At 37.9% G+C, this 22,133-nt stretch overlaps 1 long non-coding RNA gene across 1 annotated transcript; it reads right to left on the bottom strand.

The window, feature by feature from the left end:
• Positions 1 to 4,224: 4,224 nt before the first annotated feature.
• On the bottom strand, positions 4,225 to 20,956 carry LOC127218083 (uncharacterized). The gene is made up of 3 exons (XR_007834149.1): positions 20,942 to 20,956; positions 19,093 to 19,229; positions 4,225 to 4,492 (listed from the first exon to the last, which is right to left on the bottom strand). It is a non-coding gene; the product is annotated as an uncharacterized LOC127218083 (long non-coding RNA).
• Between the last annotated feature and the right edge of the window lie 1,177 nt (positions 20,957 to 22,133).

Raw genomic sequence — 22,133 nt, 5'->3', positions numbered from 1 at the left:
CTAAGAAACAAGAAAGAGGCACATGCCTCATGATCTCATTTGGCTGTGGTTATAGGCAAAGTATTCTTTATCAAAATGTGTAAATATTTCCATTTACTAAGTATAAGTCAAGGAGTTGTTAGCATTAAATGGTTATTACAAGAAGAAAGGATTTGAAACAGGCATAGATTGTTTTGCATGTTGTTCTGCTATGTGAATCATAGTCATCATAATAAATGTGGTATTTGATGAAATTCTGTATGATGGAAACGGATGCTGCTTGAAGTCTTTAGCAGATTTTTATATATGTCCCAGAGTGGAGACCTTTTGAAACAAGAAAACTGTTCATCTTTCTAGATATAGTGCTTGGCCTGCATTCATAGAAACGGAATGTATGAATATGGGCCACCAAGTAATGATGTGATGAGTTTCTCGTCATGAGTATAATATGTATGACAATATCACCAAGTGGAAGGAAGCATATACATGATGGGGTTCATGCAGATTTAAAAGGCATAGGCAAATAACACTAAGATTCACCCAAATATTCATAGTTCCTAGACCTACTACACCATGTTTTGTCTTTCAGAATTGCTTTATGGAACATGCCCTACAGTGAATTGACACAGAAAGATAAGATTCTGGACCCAGTTTATGGCTCATTATGAGATTAAATACCATGTGCACTATCTTGTAGCAGATGGTTGATAGAACGATGGAATATCTTTGTGAAGATTCAGTTACAGGGCCATCTATGTGGCAGTAACATGCAGGACTGGAATGATGATGTCCTCCAGAACACCACATATGTTCTGTATTTGTGGCCATCATTCATCAAACTGTGTTATTTCTCTGAGCCAGGATTTGCAGGTTCAGAAATAAAGGGCTGGGATTGATAGTGGTACCCTTTATTCTTACCTGTAGGGATCCACTTAATAAGTTTTACTTTCTATTCCCATGATTTTTATATCCCACTGGCCTAGAGTTTTTGTTTCTAGAGAAATGAACAGGATGCCTTCTGCCAAGAGAAACTACAATCATTCAATTTGGGTTCCTCGTGTCTCTGAACTAACAGTGAAAGAAGGAAGTTATTATCCTGGCTAAAGCCAAAGACCCTCAGGGACTGGACTGCTAGGCTATAATTTGGGTAGAGAAGAGTTTGCATGGAATATGGAAGCTCCTTAAGGAAAGTGACATAATTGAATTCATTGTGAAAGTACAACAAGCCAATCTGAGCAGTACTACTCAGACATATAAAAATGGTATTTGGGGTCAACCTACTAGTTTAAGAACTATGACCAGCTATTGTGATTGATGAAGGCTGAGAATAGATAGTGGAAGGTAGTTACAAATGTGAGCTGCAGTTTCATGAGTAGTTAAAGAGTTCAGTATAAGTCATGAGTGTTACCTCATGTGATATAATATGCACACACATATATTAATATAATGGAAATACCTTTGTTTTCTTTCTTTCTTTCCTCTCTTACTCTTTTAGTACGAAAACTACAATGTGCTGATTTTGTACATGCAGAGGACCTGGTGCAGACCTATGTCAGACCTGTGCTTGCTGCTTCCATGTGATTTTCACTTGTTCCAAAATGGAAGAAGAAATGTCTGTTTTACCCTGCATCCAAGTCACAAGTCTCTTGCAGCCCACATACTCAGCTTAGTCTCAGCCAGTGAAGAGAAGTTGTTGAGACTTGGAAGTGCATAAATGAAAATACCTCTGATCCCTAGGTTTGATGTTGACCCCTCTGTTATCTGTGCCACTGTAACAGTGAGTGAGCTGAACATTCAGGGAACACCTTCTCTAGTGCTTGATGTCTATGTAGGTCACAGGCGCCCCCTCCCCCTTTCCTTTTTAGTTTTCTGAGACAGGTTTTCTCAGTGTAGCCCTGGCTATCCTAGAACTAGCTCTTGTAAGCCTGGCTGACCTTGAACTCAGAGATCAGCCTACTTCTGCTTTTCAGGTGCTGGGATTAAAGGAGGTAGTGGCCTATTTTTTCAAACTGTTTTTTTGCAGAATGTAAGAACTGTGTAGTTGACTGGGCCTCTTTTATTTACAGCCCCACTGAAGGACATTTTGCCTTCATGCCTAGGTTGTTATCAAATGCCAATGCAGGGTTGTGTCCCCCATCCTACTGTTTTCTTCAGACAAGGTTTCTGAAATGCACAGAAATCCACTTGCCTCTGTCTCCTGAGTGCTAGGATTACAGGTACACATTAAATGTGGTGGTGGCAGGCAGATCTCTGAGTTCAAGACCAGCCTGGTCTACAGAGCTAGTTCTGGGACAGGCTCTAAAGCAATACACGGAAATCCTGTCAGGGGAGTGGAGAAATGAGGCATGCACCACCACACCTACCTCCAGTGTTGTTTCTTTTACAAACCTAACATCCAATATTTCTGGATTTCCTTGCCTCTATTGTTGAGCTCAAGTGCCTTTCTACACCACCTCTTCTCCCTGAAGACATACCCCTGTTTTATTTTAATATAGCAGAGATACATGAAAATGCTAGAAGTCTCCAACCCACCACTTACCTCCCCTGATGGTATTCTTTGAAGTAATCCTTTTTTGATAAAATAACATATGTAATTATGCTATAAAGATTACCTACATTTTCATTTGTCACGTGTTTTTCTTGCATAACATTTAAAATAGATATTTTAAGCTCATAAATACTTATTCCTGTTTCTTCCCAAAAATTTTATGTAACCATTGGATCGATGTCTTTGATACATTTTAGGTTAAGTTTTGAATGCATGTCAGGTGGGGATTTAGCTTCATTCTTTTGCTTGTGGATGCTTGCTAGTCACAGCACCTTTTGGAGAAAGCACCATCCTTCTTAGCCTTGCTTGGCACTTTTTTAGAAATTGTTTATAAATATGACAGCTTATTTCTAGGCTGCTGATTTTATTTCATTAATCAATACATATATCCTACACCATTTTGTTGTTTGCACTTCTGCGGTAAATTTTCAAATTTGGAAACATAAGATATCCTGGAACTGTTTTGGCTATTCTAGTTCCATTGCAAAGTCTATGATCCTCAGATCATCTTGGAACTTCTTCAGAAGGCAACTTGAACTAGGATACAAAGTACTAATACATATTTCAGAGACTGGCATCACCTGTACGATAGTGAGGCTTTGGCTCATGACATGCCTATCACCAGTTATCATTTGGTTCAAGTCCGTGACTTCTATTTGTAATGATTGTGTTGCTTCAATAGTGTGAAAACTCTAAAGGACAATGATACAGCATTTTTAATGTACTTGCTCAGAATGTATTAATTGTGCATGGGTGTAACTCTGGACTAGAAAAGATTATCACTGTATATTTGGGATTGTTTGTTTGTTTGTTTTGTTTTGTTTTTTCCTCCAGATTCCTTGCTTCGGAGGCCAAGGACTAATTTCAGTGTTTAGAATCAAATACACTTAACACCTTCTCAAAAATATTGGTCAGCTTGAACAAATTATGTGATCTGATCATTTTATATATTAGCTTATAGGCATGTGTATATGTTGCTTTCAGATACACTAAGTACTTTTTTATTATAATTCAGAAGATAGAATCCTCATTCTTATACCTCTGGCTGACAGTTGTTACAATGCATGCACAATTTTCCTATGAATCTCTAATCCCTCCCGAACACATTTGGGGGTATTTCTGGTCTAGGTTCTGGCAGTTTGGAGGATTAAATCCAGGAACTTACACATGTTAGGCAAGTGCTTTACTATTCAGCTACATCCCTTGGTCTTTAAATACCTGATTCATGAGTAATGAATGAACAATTCCTTAACTATGACACCTGTAAGAATGGGAAACTGAAGTTTTCCCATAGTATGTGTTGCTTTGACACACAATACTTATAAATGTTTATAATTAGGATACTCATAGTATTTAATTTTGGCCATTTTAGAAGTAATAAACTAGAAACACAAGCACACAAACTATCTTGACCAAGAAAATAGTTAAACTGTGAAATACAAAATGAGGATTAATATACCAGGCTATACAGGGCATAAACAAATTGTTGGTTAAGTATAGCTTACTGGCAACCTAACTCTGTTAAGATTGCACTTAACCATACCTTTCCTGCCATAGTCATACTACAGTGACGATTAGATGGTCATCTATAGGGAACAGGTCAGATTTGGTGACTAATTTTAGTAATATGTTATATTTAGAATTTTCATGGAATACTTACTTCAAAGTCAAAATTTAGCAGATAATAGTCATGTAGCTCTAACACAGCAACAAGACAATATTTATTTCGACATTAATGGATTTATGCAATTTTAATGTAATACAGCAAAGACTGGGTATCAACAAAAGAGAGCAATGATTGGCTTCTGCAGGATCATCTCAAGGGCATTACTTGCTTTGGTGAGTTTACCATGATCCACACACACCATGGCCTTCAGTGCTAGATGTCTACAACCCGATCTTGCCCACGTCCTGTTACATTCATCCAAATTCTGGAGGTGAAATCACAGTCATTACATCAAAATACTGAAAGATATAAAAAGAGAAGGATATTCATTTACAATGAGAAATACAACTATACAGGTCAAATACACATGTTCAGAAGTCAATACTTCAGATTCTCTTCTAAGCAGGTTATAACAGAAATATCCTAGGATACTGGTAATCTGCTAGTGCTTGATACCTAATGTGTGAATGCAAAAAAGGCTTTTGTGTCAACTAGATCAGAGTTTCTGTTACCCTTAGTGTAATTTTCTCTCAGAAAATGGCACGGATGCTTATTTCAGTGACTTTTGGTTTTCTATGTATCATCCCTCACCCATCAATGTTGCTTCAATGCTCTTGACTCTCTTACATTTTAGAAAATTCATATTTAAAAAATGTAGATTAAAAACCCTCTTCCCACCAAACTTTTTTTTTACCATTTCTCAGTCTTTCCTCTATTTCCAGATGAAAATATCAGCATCAATCACTTCTTCACCATTGTCTGTGACTTTATTTATATGTAAATATACATGATGGTTAAAATAAAATACTTTAATTTGGAGTTTGTAATATGAATTGGACCATCCATTTATATACTTTACTAATTTTTAAAAACAATCTTTTTTTCCATACTAATCCCAATTCCCCCTCTCTCTCCCCTCCTCCTGCTCCCCCCATGTTCACCTCACCCCCCCCCATCCTCTCATGGAGGGCAAGGCCTCCCATGGAGATCTTCAAAGTCTATCATATCATTTGGAGCAGGGCCTAGGTCTTCCCCGCTGTATCTAGGCGGAGAGAGTATCCCTCTATGTGGAATGGGCTCCCAAAGTCCATTCATGCAGTAGGGATAAATATTGGTCCCACTGTCAGAGGCCCCATAGACTGCCCAAGGCCCCCAAACTGACACCCACATTCAGGGGGCCAATTTTGGTCTTATGCAGGTTAACATCTTAAGTTCTAGATGATTTTTTTCCTTTTTGTGATGGTATCTCAGTATCACTGTACAACCAGGGCTAGTCTCATACTCATAATTTCCCTCCTGCTTGTTTCCCAAGTGCAGGGATTATGGGTGTGTACCACCATGTCCTGCTCCTTTAATGAGATTTCTTTATACAGATTGACTCACCTCACTATTCCAGTTGTTACATAATACTATATAACAATATTATCTATCAAATTATTCCTTTACTAAATGACACTGAGTGTGATTGCAGCTATTACTTATTAAAAAATGAAGTTGATTTACTCATATGTAGGATCACTTTCGTGAACTTCACAAGTAAAACACAGGTCAAAATACATACCTGTAAAAATGTTGATTCTGTTAAAAGACTTCCAATGTTTATATTTTCACTGTTTTTAATTCATGTTATTTATTTAGCACTATCATTTATAAACTGAAAATTATGGAGAAATAATCTTTTTGTGTTTGTGTGTGTGTGTGTGTGCGCGCGCACACGCACGTGTACACGCGCACGTGCACACAGTCATGTGTGAGTGTACATGTTCCATGACATGCATGTGGATATAAGAAGATAATCTTGGGTGTTGGTTCTCACCTTCCACCTTGTCTGACACAGGGTCTCTCTGTTGTTCACAGGTGCGGAAGCCAGGCTAGCTGGCCTACAAACTTCCAAGGGTTCTCACGTTTTCACCCTCCCATCTTGCTGAGATTACAGATGTGTGGTTCCACACCCAGTTTTACCTGGTTTATGGGGTTTCGAATTCAGGGCTTCACACTCATGCAGCAAGCACTTTCTTTACCCATTGAGCCATCTCTCAAGAATTTTGACTACTACAAAAAGAATGAACTAATTGTGAATTTGTAAAATTGAAGATTTCCCTCCTGTCTCTGTTTCCCACGTGCTAGGATTACAAATGTATACAACCATGCCCACCAAGCTCAGTCAATGAGCATTCTTTATAAAAATTGATTTACCTCAATACTTTATTGGTCTCATGATACTACTTTATATGACAAAGTTAATTTGCTTAATCATTCCTCTGTTGAATAGTACTGAGTATGATATAGTTAGTACAAACTAGGAGAACTTCCAAAATAGTTGATTTATGACAGAATGGGGGTGGCTCCTCTTTGTATGTTTTGATTCCCAGTAAAGAATGCACGAAGTCATTCATCATAGTTGACCATATACATACTGTCTTCCATGACCTGCCCATTTGTGACCACTTTTTAAAACCATGTTTTTGTACTAAAAGACGGGACTATTTGATATGTAATTAGAATTAGTGAGTTATTTATTATACACATTTGTATGTGTGCACTGATGTAACCAGAGGGTATATCAACTGTCTCCATGCTTGTTTACAATTTCTTTCTATATGTACTTGGAAGTTTCATGATAATTATTTCAAGGTAGATGTAGTAATAAAGGATAAAATATAAAATGTATAAGACAAGATTGGAAGCTGGGTGTAGTGGTGCATACATGCCTGTAATCTCATCATTTTGGAAGTAGAGACAGGATAATTAGGAGCTCAAAACCAGCCTGTGCTAAGTGAGACCCTGTGTCTAAAAAAAAAAAAAAAACAAGAGAAAAAAAATAACTTAGTAATTTTTTCCAATAAGCCCCATTTCCAGTCTTTGCAGGTTGACAGATGTAGTCTAGAGTACATGCTCCACATTTTCTACAATCATCATAAACAGATATATTGACAAATACATAGGTTTTCCATTTGCTATTAAAATGAGTTTCATATATATTATTATGCTATATCTTCATTACTTAGCATTTCATATTTAGTATACATTATTGATTTAATATGCTCTTTTTATTATGAGTATAATAGTATACCACCAGATTCTATGACTTAACCAATAATTCTCCAAATAAAGGGCACTGAGTGTCTTTCCAATTGTTTTCTGTTTTTCAAGCCAGAGCTTCTCTGTGTAGCCCTGGCTGTCCTGGAACTCACTCTGTAGATGAGACTGGCCTCAAACTCAGAGATCCACCTGCCTCTGTCTCCTGAGTGCTAGGATTAAAGGTGTGTGCCACCACTGCCTGGCTCCAATTGTTTTCATAAATATCCAAATGTATTTTCATCCTGTTGGATTATGAGGCAAACCAAATTTCAAGATTCCCCAATTATCTGCCAGGAAATGGATCCCAAACTCTGATGATCCTTAACTCCTTTATATAAAATGGCATTCTATTTCCATATAAATGGTATGCATGATTGCATATATATAAACATCACAGATTACTTATAATGCCTAAAACAATAGAAATGCTATGTAAATCGTCCTTGTATTATTTAAGTTGTCATATAAAAGAAATGTCTTCCTGCGAAACAATCATAGATGCACTAATACAGTATAAGACAACCAGAGCAACAAAGGAACATTGTTGATCTGGGGTTGGAGCTAAATGAATTCACTGACAGAGCTTTGATGGAGGGCCAACTGTGTTCTCTTAAAATAGATGTACTAATCCATTCTCTATATGTCTTAGACAGAATTAGTGGCTCTTATACTTTAAGTTTATGAAACATGAAATTAACATATTTGATAGTTATATATCAGTACAATTACAAGGTTATATAAAACATTTTCAAATATTTACATTCAGCTCTTTAAAATATAGTATTTCATGTTCAAAAATGAATTATATGCAGGGTGTGGTGACACATGACTGGAATTCTAACACTTGGGAGGTAAATGTCGTTGGATCAGTAGTTTGAAACCAACCCACTGTAGTGAGTTCCAGGCAAGCCTGGGCTCCATAGCAAGATGCAATCTAAAAGAAATTACACTTAAAATTCCATAAGAGACCTTACAAAATGTTACACTAACCTGCTAAATAGATTTAAATTTTCTTTCCAAGTATATTTTATAATATTATGTACATGGTCTTGAACTTATCTTTAGGAGATTTTTGTGGTCCTATCATGTAAATCCATGGACTCATACAAAATAGGCATGTTTTCTATCAATGAACTATATGCTTAATCTATGATGCAGTGTTGTATGTACTAATACTTAAATATTTTGTTTTTTTTCTAAACGTCTATAAATTTTCAAACCAATAATCTTTAGAGAAGCAATACAGATAACAAGCAAAGACAAAAAGTGATAAGAAACATGTTGCAGCTGATGGACAAGTGAAAAACTTTCACTCGTACCAAGTAAATGTCAACTTGCACAGGCAATATGGACAAATCAGAGAAAGTAGTTTATTCCTCAAACATGAAAAATGTCAATGTACACAAAATATAAGGACTGAAAGAAATAGAAAAGAATAAGATGCCAAATTAGTATGCTTTGAAGAAGTAGGAGAAGACGGGTGGTGCTAGCGCATGCCTTTAGTCCCAGCACTCCAGATGCAGAGGCAGGCAGATCTTTGTGAACTCGAGGCCAGCCTGGTCCACAAAACAAGTTCCAGGACAGGCTCCAAAGCTACACAGAAAAACCTTATCTCAAAAAAAGAAAAGAAAAAAAGGAATGACAGACATTTGTTCCAGTTTGTGAGTTTGGTTTTGGCCTCATCCGATTTAACTGTTGTTCTATTCCCAGTAAAAAATGCACAGAATGTTTATTTCTCAATTCAGTATACAGCAAAGTGCTAGAATGCATTGGGAGGATGGCTTTCAAATTCATCAAGCTCTGTGCATTCCCAGTCTGGCCTATGCTGGTACAAGTGAAAACAAAGTGTGGGTCATATCAAAGAAAATACCAGCACTGCATAACATTTTATATGCACTCTATATGTTATAGAGACCCATCACCACTAAAGGCACTGTCCTATATCTCTCACCTCAGCCTCCACCTATTCTGGAGGCAAAAACATGCAGAAGACCCAGATCAACTGAGCCTAAGAGAGGTGAATGTCCTTGGTGTGCATAAAGAAAGGGGTGACTGTCATTTACCACCCAGTGGAAATGGTGTCTAAAATGTCCAGGCAGCAATATTTGCTTTCTGCCATATGCCAGATATTAGGCATGGGAGTGAGCAGGGACAGCTGGGTTGAGTGGTCTCAGATCAAGTCAGATCTCTTATCCTGAGTCAGGGGCACCACCCAGACAGAAGCCTGTATACCAGTGTGGTCCACAGGGAGGGGCAGTAAGTACTCTAGAAGTCCTAGGGCAACACAAATAGCAGCATGGAGGCCAATGAACATTAACATTTAATCATAGGGGTTAGGCCCTTGGCCAATGACTTAGGCACTGGGGCCATTGATACTGGTATCCTTTGTGAAGGTCAGCAGTGTACCAAATCCTGAGAGCTCTAGGTATGTGGCTCCTTTCCTTACAGGAACTCAGGAGAAGTTATAGAGATTAGGCATTTGTACTTTGCAGTTCCAGGCTTCTGCCAGTGGGAGCCTACCACCATGTCTGCCTCTTCCTTTTCAGAGTGTTCCCAAGCAGTGGAAGCAAAGTGTCTTTCCTTCTTGTGATGGGTGCAGTTAAAGTGGCAGCCAGGAGACACATGCTGGCATTTACTCTTTGCTTTCCACTGATGGGTTTCCAGCAGCTCCCATACTTACACTTTCCTCTGGATAGCTACAGATCACAGCTGAAATTCTTTCTCTGTCAATCTATTGATGTGGGACTAGAACCTTTCCAACCTCCAGGGAAGAGCAAAAACATATTGAGCAAGGGACTAAGAAATAGGGACTAGTAATTTGGGGCCTTACAGGAATCCTGTTCAGGCAGCAGCTTGCCTTGCCCCTCCCTCCAGCTCTCTCAATTTCCCTTGGCTCCTGCTCTTATAAGAAAACATTTTTAAAAGTAAAAACACACACATGTAGCTCACTGTGACAGTCCAGCTCTCTACAGCATAATGGGCTGGTCACAGTACTGATTTGATCATCATTTTGCTGTAGGATTACTTTCTGATAAGCCCATTGATTCAGCTGGAGACCATTCTACATTGGACTGAGCCAACCAACCAGGAAAGGTATCCACAGGATAGAAGACAGGAGTCTTTTATATGAGCACCAGGCAGCTCACTCATGTCTGACTCTGCAAGGGATGGACTCACCATCATCAGGGAGCTGAGAAGGTCATGAAATACCTTAAAGGCCCAAGATCTTTCTCGAGAGCATCTCTTCTGCCCTATCCTGTTCTCTAATGAATTAGGAGTCCCTAATCATAGGGGGAAAGGCAGAGGAAGCTAAGTGTGAGCCAGAAGGGAAAGAATAGGACAAGAAATGTGAAGAAGTGGAAGACTTGGTCAACTCCTATTAAGTGGATGTTTCCTGGATCCAATCCTAGAGCTTTTTAATGGGTGGTAACTCATGTATGTAGTGAAAAGACAACAGGAACTCCCTCATTCCTACTAAGGGTCATGATACCAAAAGGCATCGTGTTGAAGTGAACGACCTACATATAGTAAAAGATGAATCTGAATTTTACCCTTGTTATGCCATTAGCATAGAGATTGCTATGGGATAGAAATTACTATGGCCCCAAGGCCAACTGTGCATTTCAGTGTAATAAAAAGGGTAGCATTTTGTTTTATCCTAGGTCTCTGGGCTATCTAGTCTCAGGTTCTTGGTCACCCAAGAAGTATTGGGTATGGATTCCATCTCATGGAGTGGGCCTTAAGTCAAATCAGACATTGGTTGATTATTGCCACAAGCTTTGTGCCATGACTAATTACACTATTGTATCTTGAAGCCAGGACAGATTGTAGATCAAAGGTTTCATCGTAGGTTATTCTTTATATTTGTCTTTTGGTAGGCTATAGAGTACCTTCCTGTATCAAAGACAATTAGTTGTGTGGATGTTGTCTTCAGCAATGAGTGCATACTGTTAGTTTGTGGAGAGCAACTTATTGTCTTGGTAACAGCCTGGGTTGTTGAGGAATTTCTGTGGGACCTCTTCTACTGGTCTTTAAAAAGCAGTGATAAAGTGATTGATTCCTAATGACTTTCTGCTATACTCCTAATTCAGTGCATTATTCAGCCATCACCAGAGAAGCTTCCTCCTGCAGCAGATGGGAACAAATACAGAGCCCTACAGCTAAACTTTACAGAAAGAGAGGGGGTGAGGGAGAGACCTCTGAACACACAGATCTAAATGGGATGTCTCCATCAAATCCATCCTACAAAGCTCAGAGAATCCCATGAAGAGAGGAGGCAACAAGACACCAGGAGAAAAAGGCTCTCTAAATCAACCTATCAAAGTTCATATGAACTTAGAGACTGAAGCAGCATGCACAAGGCCCGCACAGATCTGCACTAGGTCCTCTGCATGTATCATACAGCTTTCAGTTTGGTGTTTCTATGAGACTCCTGAGTGTGCCTCCTCTTGGGCTCTTTGCCTTCTGTTGGTTTGTGTTGTCCAACTTCAATGTAATAGCTTTGTTTTATCTTATTACATTTTATTTTGTTATGTTTTGTTGTTATCTCTTAGAAGCCTGTTCTTTTTCAATGAGAGACAGGAAGGGAGTGGATCTGGATGGAAGGACAGGTGGAGCAGATTAGAGGGAAGGGAAACTATAATCAGGATGTAGTGTATGAGAAAAGCGTCCATTTTCAATAAAAGGGGAGAAACAAGCAAACCCAGCCAGATTTTGTTGTTCACACAACTGGTCTTTCACATTCACCAGGTGGAATTTAATGACACTGAGATTTCAGAGTGTTTCTACTATTTCTACTATTTTGATATCTGATATGTACAAACAAATATAAATCCTGGGATAAGAAATAAAGATAATTGCAAAGATGCAATAAATACTAGCTTCTTGAAGTAGAGGTCAGGAAATTGGGATAAAACCTCCCAAATAAGCAAGTTTGCAAGACAGACTGCACAACATCAGAATTCCAAATGTAACATGAAATGAGCCAAAAGTAACAGTAAATTCCAGAGAATCATCCTGGAGTAAAAATTCCAAGGAAGCCAGGCAGCTAGAGTCCAACCTGGTCTTCAAAGTGAGTCCCAGGCTGGACAGCCAGTGCTACAAAGTGAAACCTTGTCTTCAACAAAACAAAAAAACAAGACAAAACAGAAGTAAAAGAAAAGAGAAATCCAACAAAAGACTTTGGTACAGTTGATACAAAGTGCAGGGCTTAATGGTAATATATTAGGCTTAAGAATGTAATCTGCAAACCATCAAAGATTTTATTGTAGATAGGAGGAAATCATTAAAGTACTTTAAGCAGAGAAACAACATGTTTATATGTATTTTAGAGATATCATCCTCAAGGCTGTGTCAAAAATGAAAAGGCAACAATAAATAATTTCTCAATATTAAACTATTTGCCATGTATGACGCTGTTGCTTTCTGAATTTTCTGTAAACTCTGAACAGCAAACTCTCCCCGCACCTGTCCTCTACTTCCCCTTTGTTCATCTTTGTCTAGCTATTCTTGAAGTATCATTGATTCTAGAGTTTTATTCAGACACTTTGCCAGCTTGCTATATGCATCTGCATGTTAGAGTATCTAATTCACTCTCTTGACTTGCACTATCACTCTTTTTTTTTTTTTTTTTTTTTTTTTTTTTTTTGATTTTTCTAGATAGGGTTTGTCTGTATTGTTTTGGAGCCTGTCCTGGAACTCACCCTGTAGACCAGACTGGCCTTGAACTCACAGAGATCCTCCTGCCTCTGCTTCCCGAGTGCTGGGATTAAAGGCATGTGCCACCAACCCCTGGCTGCACTATCATTCTTGACAGCAGTTTTTAACCTAGTCATCAAAATTTCTCTTGTCATTTCAAATCTTTACCAGCTTACCAGCAGTCTTCTCCTAGCTAGATTACACAAAATAGTATAAATTATCACATGTATTGCATTCTGAATCTTTGTGATTTTATATAATATTAATCTCAAGGAACTTGAGGATTGCCTTCCTTCCTATAAACCTCTCATTTGTCATGAACATTTGTCAAGTTAGTTTAACTAGGTTAGAATCCATGGTTATTCAAACAATGACCCCAGGACAGCTGCAAAGGTATTTTATTTTTCTTGTGACTGACATCTACAACCTCTTGGCTTTAAATAAGGAGCTAGGAGATAATCTAGGTAGATCTGATTTAGTCAGTTGATAGGAGTGAAGAATAGTGGTAAAGCTTCTCTGAAATGTTCATCTCAGTTGTAGCCTGTGATGGAGAATTCCAGGGTGTCCTTCCTATGAGCCTATTCTACAGATTTCATACTTGTGCAATCTATCCCAGTCATACATGGTAATTGTATATAATTTCTTAGTACATATCTCCTACAGATTATGTTTTACAGGTTAAACTCTAATATAACATGTGATCAATATTGCATAAATCTTTCTTAATCAGTTTCTCTGTATTTCACCCCAACTACCAGTGGCCAAGCTAGGGGTTTTATTACTTGAAGGATTTTCACATTATTAACTATCTTTCCAATCCAATATCTTCCTATGCTATCTTCTTCATGAAGATTGGTATGATGTATATAAAATGCAAATGTGAACATAACACCCTCCTTAATTTTTTTTTCTAAGGCAGGGTCTGCCTATGTAGCCTGGCTAGCCTGGACCTTGTTAAGTAGACCAGTTTTGTCTTGAACTCACAGAGCTCCATCTGCCTCTACCTTCCAAGTGCTGGGATTAAAGAAGTGTGCCACCATATTTGGCTTTCCTTAAAAGTTTTTAATAACTTTATATTTCTTACTGGAGGTATTTAATAAAGAACACAAAGTGTTTATATTCGTGCTCCACATTACTCAATAAGTTCATCCTACATCCCAGGAAGTTACACAATTTGCAGATCTAGCTACTGCTATCTGTATCCTGTAAAAGAACAGGCTGACTTGAATAAACTCTGTACTCTTGGTCATTATAGTCTCACTGCTTGAAGTATTCTTTACTTGCCCTTATGATGGTTTGAATGAGAAATGTCCCCTATATTTGACACTTGGTCCCCAGTTGGTGCTGTTAGGAGGTAGTATGGTGGCACATGCCTGTAAACCTAGCAACTTGGGAGACTGGGATAGGAAACGTGATGGAGCCTTTCTGGAGGAAAGAAGTAACTGGAGGTGACCATTGGGGGTTTACAGCCTTGCCCCACTTCCTGCTTGCTTTCTCTGCTTCCTATGTCTGGATAAAATGTGATCAGTCAGCCTCCTGCTCCAGCTGCCTGCTGACAGGCCTTCCTCCCCATTATGGACTCTATCTCTCCGGAACCTTAAACCACAATAAAGTCTTTCTTCCTTAGGTTGTTTTGGTCATTGTATTTTATCACAGCAACAGAAAACTAACTAATACATAATTTTACCATTTCCCACTCTTAATACCCAAGAGTGCTTTGCAAGACCGAGTACAGATATTGATCCACACAAAAATCCATCTTGGTACTTCTAATCTAGGCAGTATATCCTCTTTCATTTTCTTACACAGCATCATGCGCTAATTCCTATAGAACTTACCAAACTGGTTTATGGCTTTAGTGGGTGAGTTAGACATCTTATTTTTGCAGTATGGGCACCTGGTACAATGTCTGTAATATAACAGATGTTTGCTTTAATATATGTTTTAAAAAATATTTTGGCTGGTTGAATGAAAGAATGGATTATCAAACACTGAGTTATGGTTATGGTTAGCTGCTATAATGAATTTCAGAAAGCAGAAAAATAGGTACATAAAGGAGTTCACATCAATTCCCAGGACTGGCGACTATGTCGCTTTACAAGGTGAAAGAACTCTGCTGATGTAATTCAGTTATGGATTTCAAGACAGAAGAATTTCCTCTGGATTAACTGGGTGGCATACTTTGACTGATGTGTATTTAAACATAGAAATCCTTTTCCTACCTGAGTCAGAGAGAGGATGAATGAGAATAGGAAATGGAGAAATTGTAAGTGTGAGAGAGACTCAACTTATAGTTGGTTTTGAAGACAATGAAAGAGGATCACAAATGAAGGGCTTCTAAAAGCTGGGAACACCCATCAGCTGCCATCCATCAAGTAAATGTGGGTCTCACTCTTACCTTTGTAAGGAACTCAATTCTACCAACAACCTGAGTTGCAGAGAACAAAATCTCTTCTAGAGCCTCTGGGAAGGAGTGCAGCTGGCCAGCATTTCGATTTAATCAGATGAAACTTACACAAGCCTTCTCATCCACAGCAGTGTAATAAAGTAAAGTTGTTTTGAGCCCTAAATTCATAATAAACTTAAAAATTGAAGAAAATACAATATATAGCAAATAATGGAGATGGGCAGAGGATGGTGGCACATGCCTTTAATCCCAGCACTCAGAAAGCAGAGGCAGGAGTTCTAGGACACCCAGGGCTATATAGTGAGCTCCTGGCCACCCAGGGTTACATAGAGAGACCCTGTCTCAAAAGAAAAATGAGTAGATTAAAGAATGGGAAAAAAAATACCATCACCACAATGGAATCATGCTGTAACTACATTAATAGCAAACAAAATAGATCTTAAGGAAAGATTTAAGAAAAGGGTCACAAAAATGATAAAAGATGTATCCTAGACTTTACTAGGGATATAGAAGATTTATACAACATAACACATTTAACAGATATTTATAGGCCCCTATATGGAACAGGTGAAATATACAAACCCTTTACAAACACATGAGAAACAGTAATCACTATGTTCTCTAAGACATAAGGCAAACTTCAGCAAATATAAAACAATGTTTGTACTCTGAAATTAAATATTAAATGACAAGATAAAAAAGATCCATAGATGCACACCTCAGTTTGTAAATACGATCTCCCAGTAGCACAGTCAAATAGAGAAATGGTCAATGGGGTAGAAAATATAAGATGAGCCTAAAAGTGAGGAAGAAAAGAAATGTTAAAATAAGTCTAAATATCTGTCAAAGAATAGTGAACATGTCAAAGGGTAGAGAAGACAAACTGAATAAAATAATTATGATAGCATCAGGCTATTTATGAAATAACACAAAATTTATGTGCCTAAATATAATAAGTAAGTGGAAGAAAGTGTTCTCTTCAAGTAGAATATAAACTAATGAATATAGTAAAAGTTATGGAGTTTGAAATTTATTATTCTATACTCATCATAGTAAAAACAGTTAAGAATTATCAACTGATACAAAAACTACTAGAAGACAGTTTGATGAGAAACTGAAAAGTTACAGAATCTCCAAGTATTCACAGCAAAATTACTGACTGTAAAAAGAAAACAACAGGTTAATCTAACAAAATCCCAGTGATTTAACCAAGAAGTCAATGTTGATCAGACATATGCATCATGAGCGAGCTGCGAATATGATGTCCAAAGAAAAACTTAATATGAATTCTGTGGTCTTCCTGCCAACATATATTGTCAAAATATAAAAAGGAGGAAATGATATACACACCTAAATTAATGAGTCTTCTACAAAATAATTGTCTTATATTTTGAGAAATTGTCAATGGCAATAAAGAAGACTTAAGAAATTGAAGGAAATTCCTGGTCAAAGGAATTTGACACACACACACACAAAAAAAAAAAAAGAAAAAAAAACCTTAGCATAATATATTATCCTGGATTGCAACTTCAACCAAGAAAAGGAAACAGTGTATGAGAAAGTAGTTATGTCAAGTAAACATAATAAGGTATTAAGAAGTAAAGCAGAAATACAGCAGCAAATTCCTTTGAGATGGCAGAATGAAAGACAATGGGAGAGAAAATGTGGCAAAGTAATAGTTGATAAATGTAGACAAGTGGTATGGGAGGTTTTCTATAATATCCTCACAGCTTAACCATGGACTTAAATATCAATAAACATCCTAACCATAATCTTTGTATTTATGAAAGGAAAAAAGCTTTCGGTTTTTGTTTCATTTGTAGACAAGGTGTCACTATGTAGCCCAGGCTGGCCTGACTCACTATGTAGACTAGACTGGCCACAAACTCATAGAGATCCACGAGTCTCTGCCTCCTGGATACTGGAATTAAAGGTGTGCACCACCATACCTGACCAAAAAAGTTTTCTATTACCAGATTCTTTTGAGATGCATAGCATATATAAAAATTTCTTTTTCTTGTTGTTGCAAGAATGATTTAAAAATACTTTAAAGTGGGAGAAAATAAAATTTAATCTGTATCTTGGTTAATGGCTTCATAATACAATTTTTAAAGAATGCATAAATAACTGAAAATCTAAAAACAAAAATAAAATGTCAAGGCTGGGGCTGGAGAGATGGCTCAAGAGTTGGAGCACTTGTTGCTCTTATAAAGGATGGGGTACATTTCCCAGCAACCATGTGGCAGCTTGCAGCCATCTGTAACTCCAGTTCCAGAGGATCTGATGCTCTCTTCTGACATCCGTAGGCACCAAGCATACATGTGGTACATACATACATACAGGCTAAACACCCATGCATATAAAATGGACATATTAAGAAAATCATTAGACATTATAAAATGATAATTATTGAAGTATAATAACAAAATAATATATATAAACCTGTGAAACTGGTAGAGAATAATATTTCATTATTTTAACTTTTTATTTTAGAAAAGAAATATTGAGCTGCAGTCCAATTTCTTGAATTAGAAAAATGAATAAATGAAAAGGAACTAGAAGAAAAAGAAATATAGATAATTTAAAAAGCAAACAGGGCTGGAGAGATGGCTCTGTAAGCAAACTGCTTGATATTCAAGCACAAAGACCTAAATAAAGGTCTTCTATCTCTAGCACCTAAATAAAAGCTGGGTGTGGTGGCCAGGTTTACAATCCCAGAGCTGGGGAGGTAGAGACAGTGGTCACCTGGGCTCACTGGCCAGCCAGCCTATCCTCATGAGGTCTAGGTAACATCTCTTGTCTCAAAAAAAAAAAAAATAACAAAATAAACAAAAGACAAAAAAGTGGATGATTCCTGAAGACCAATACAAGAGGCCAATCTCTGCCCTACCCAGAGCCCCCCCCCAAAGTGACGAAGACTTGTTAAAACCCAAATAAGGAAATTTGTTAAAATTATTGTAACTTATCACATTCTCATGTTATCATATGAATAGGGAAAACATATTTATTCAAGTAGATACAGACAAAATATTTGATGAAAAACAAACCTCCACCCCCATTCACAATAAAGCCTTTCAGAATTATGAATACTAATTTTCATCTGGGTGGTGGTGGTCCACACCTTTAATCCCAGCACTTAGGAGGCAGAGACAGGAAGATCTCTGTGAGTTCAAGGCCAGCCTGGTCTACAGAGTGAGTTCCAGGACAGCCAGGGCTGTAACAAACACAGAGAAACCCTGTCTCAAAACACCAAAAAGAAAAAAAAAACCACTATTTTCTTGGACAAACTAAAAAAAAAAATGCATATTGGTAAAGAAGAAAATGCCAATACAATACAATATAATTTAAAAATAGCCCAAGATAATCTATAAATTACTAGAAAAATATAATTCAGAAAGGATGCATGTTATAAAATCAGTATAAAAGTAGCAGTCATTTTCTCCTTTGCTAGCAACAATTGGAAAATGGGGTTTAAAAAGACTCACTTTGAAGTAGCAACACAAACTATAAAGTAAATTTACTAACGCCTTAGAGATTTATGTGGTTATTTTTTGGTACATATCGTTTCATATAATACAAAAAAAAAAGTTTCAATTTCATGACTAATGAATGCTAGCTTCTTGGGTTTTGCCCAGTTATTTTGAACATTCCATAATCAATCCCTTTCTTCTTCCTTTACATGCATTTTTAGTAACAAAACAAAACAAAGATTACCTTTAGCATCACAACTTCCAGGTGCAGGACACCAGCAAAAGCAGGGTAGCATTAGAAAGAGTCATCATGGTCTTCAATGGGTGAACTATTTTACAAATGCACCAAGGAAATGGAGTCATACTGCAATCTCTCAAAGACTGAAAAACAGTAAAGCAAGGTGAAGTCATTTCATCTGCCACAAGCAGTCTGACTCATTTTCCTTGTGTTCCGACAGCTCCCAATTCCATGGCACATTCTTATTAGCCTGGCACACAGTATGAAGAGGGTATGTTCTGTACAGCAGCTCTCAGCATAGCATCTCTGGAACCAAGCATTTTCTCTTTAATCAAATCTCAACATGGACACAACTTGTAGTAACTTAGGAACTTACTGGCCTATACAAACATCCTTTGGTGGATTTGTGATTAAATTCAAACATGCAAAACCCTTTACAAAAATATGTGGCACACACAAAATGATTCATTATGTGCCATTACAATTGTCTATGATTTAAGTCACTGGGGAGAAATTTTGTAGCATCTCCTTCACACTTCTTGTCCTGAACAGCTTCCTTTGTTTTCTAGGTGAGTATTTCTCTCCCTGTAGCCTGAATTACCACATTTTGCCTTTGAATAGAGGAAGAAAAAAAAAAAAAAACCGAGGGGATGAAGAGCCTAAGGGCCTAAGGAATAACAATCAAGTGAATAACAATCCTTTTTCATGCTTTAGCAACAAACCTGATACCCAGAACATCCATGGTTACCAACATTATTCATGACTTGCTCAAATGTCTATTACTCCTGCTACGCAACAGCCACTGTGCCTTAGTCATCTGCCCCCACATCTCCCTGGCAAGGCCTAACCACAAGTAAAGGTGTGAGATGAATAAGGAATTAGGAGACTTGAGTGAAACTTGGTTGTTTTCTTTTTCACAATTTATAAGGCTCATTTAAACAGGCTATTGTTTCCTGAAAGGAAGAATTAGAGTCTTGAATCACAAGCGGCGCTTGTTTGGAAATGGCCTATGGGATTCACGCTTCAAGAATAAACTGCGCACTACTCGGCAAACCGTCAAGGCCTACATTCCTGTAGCCCATCTCTTTCACAGATTGAGAATTACAGGCCATCTGCTTCAGAACAAGCCTGCCCTGGGATTTTCCGTCTAGAAACAGTAGGCCTAAAAAATATTACATGTCTATGGCTCATGTCACTCACTCTTTAAGGCCCACCCAAAGTTCTGCCTTCCTCTTTGATGGCTTTCATTACTATCCGGCAGTGACTTGGTCCTTCCATGATTGCTGAATACCTTGAACAAGCACATTTTTATGGTACTTGAGTTTGACCATCATTCTGTAACTTTTGTTTTCACTTATTAAATCCCATTTTACATAGAAAAAAATCAACCTAATTCTCAAAGCTCACCTTACAATCCCCCCTGGGCACAGGCATTAGGCCTTAGGCACATCTTTGCTCTTGGTCTTGGACGAAGCATATTTAAATGAAAAAAAAATTTCCAAAACACACAAAAGTAGAGAGAACACTATAGTCAATCCTCATCCAATTTTAATTTATCAACCAGTGAACATTTTGTTAGTACCTCCCTACACCTTGGCCTGTCACGAAAATCAAAACACTGTAGTTTATTTTAAAAGAGTACAATTATCTCATGTAAAACATCTTAATTACTGAATGCAATCAAATACCCATTTCATCCATGCATACTTTGTAAAAGAGCCTTTCATCGCGTGTATGCTGTTTCTCTTCTTTTTTGAATTTGTGGGAAGAACAGGAAAGGGGAGAAGAGCTAGGAAAATGCGTAATTAAGTTTCAAAGAGCCTGGATGTCCCAGATGAGAAAGAACGTATCTGACCTGATTTAGGCTGGGAAAAAAATCTATTTCACTACTTCTCCGGAGGAGGAGGGTGAGACTTCAGTCCAGTAGATGCAGGAGGAGGCGCCGAGGGGAGAGTGGTACTACCTCCACTGGGAGTCCCTTCTGGATAATCCCACCGCGGAGCCAGGAGACAGCGCTTTTTTGGAGGCTTGGGTTCCCGCGTATTTCCTGGTGGGAGCGTGGATCTCCCGGAGGCACAAGGTTGGTCCCCCATAGGTATGGCCGGACCAGAGCGTCAGTTTTCTCTGGTGGGCCCTGGCAAGGCCGAGAGATCTGAGATGGCGGATCCCCTCCAGGCACGGGGCTGGCTTCCTCCTGGTTTCGCTGTTACCGTATTTCCTGTATCCTGAGACGTATATCCCTTCTCCGCCTCCACAGCTCTCAGTTCCCCATCCCATTTTAACCTTTCTACGAGAATGGAATGCAAAAAAAAGTGCACATTTAATGAAATGCTTTCCCATAGCACATCTCTCTCACAGTTTAATTAACTGCAGGGAGAGTTTTATACAGTTTAATTTTTAAAATGTCAATTTGCCTGTAACTTGACAACAGGACATGTCTTTATGAATGAGTGTGTGGGAGGGTCGCTGGGGTGCTGCAACCAAAGAAATTAAGCATTTTACAGTGCACTTGCATATACATCACAGAGCCATGAAAGTGGGTACAACCATATAAAAAGCTGTATATAAACACGTTGTCTAATTGATTACAGTGTTAAATTGCAAGCCGATTGTAGAAATGGATGCACAAAAAAAATCATCATGTATCATACAACCCAGGACCACTGTGTTTTCTTTGTATTTTAAAATTTTTGTCATTTTTGAAAACTCGCTGTATTTTTTTTTTCTCATTCCAACATCCAAGATTTCTCTGAAAACAGACAACTGGTGGCACTCCATGTTTAACTGGTAACGTTTTATTTTTTTCTTATGTCTATGGAAAACAATGACTCATCTTACTATTGTGGTATGTTATTATATTCTGTGTTATATGGTAAGGAACCAGAAATAGTAACCAGAAGGTGCCAGAAAACTGAGAAAAGGCTTCTGGGTTTCTTTAATCTTCATCACTAAATAACCTTGATATTTATGCCACTTTCCCTGTTCACAAACTAAACCACACTTTCCCACACTACTGCCCTCATTGTTTTCTAATGGAGAAATTTCAA

Source organism: Phodopus roborovskii, unplaced genomic scaffold, assembly GCF_943737965.1.
Source record: "Phodopus roborovskii unplaced genomic scaffold, PHOROB, whole genome shotgun sequence".
NCBI classification, from domain to species: Eukaryota; Metazoa; Chordata; class Mammalia; order Rodentia; family Cricetidae; genus Phodopus; species Phodopus roborovskii.
Note: the sequence above shows the minus strand (reverse complement) of the source record. Positions and strands in the feature narration are given on the sequence as shown.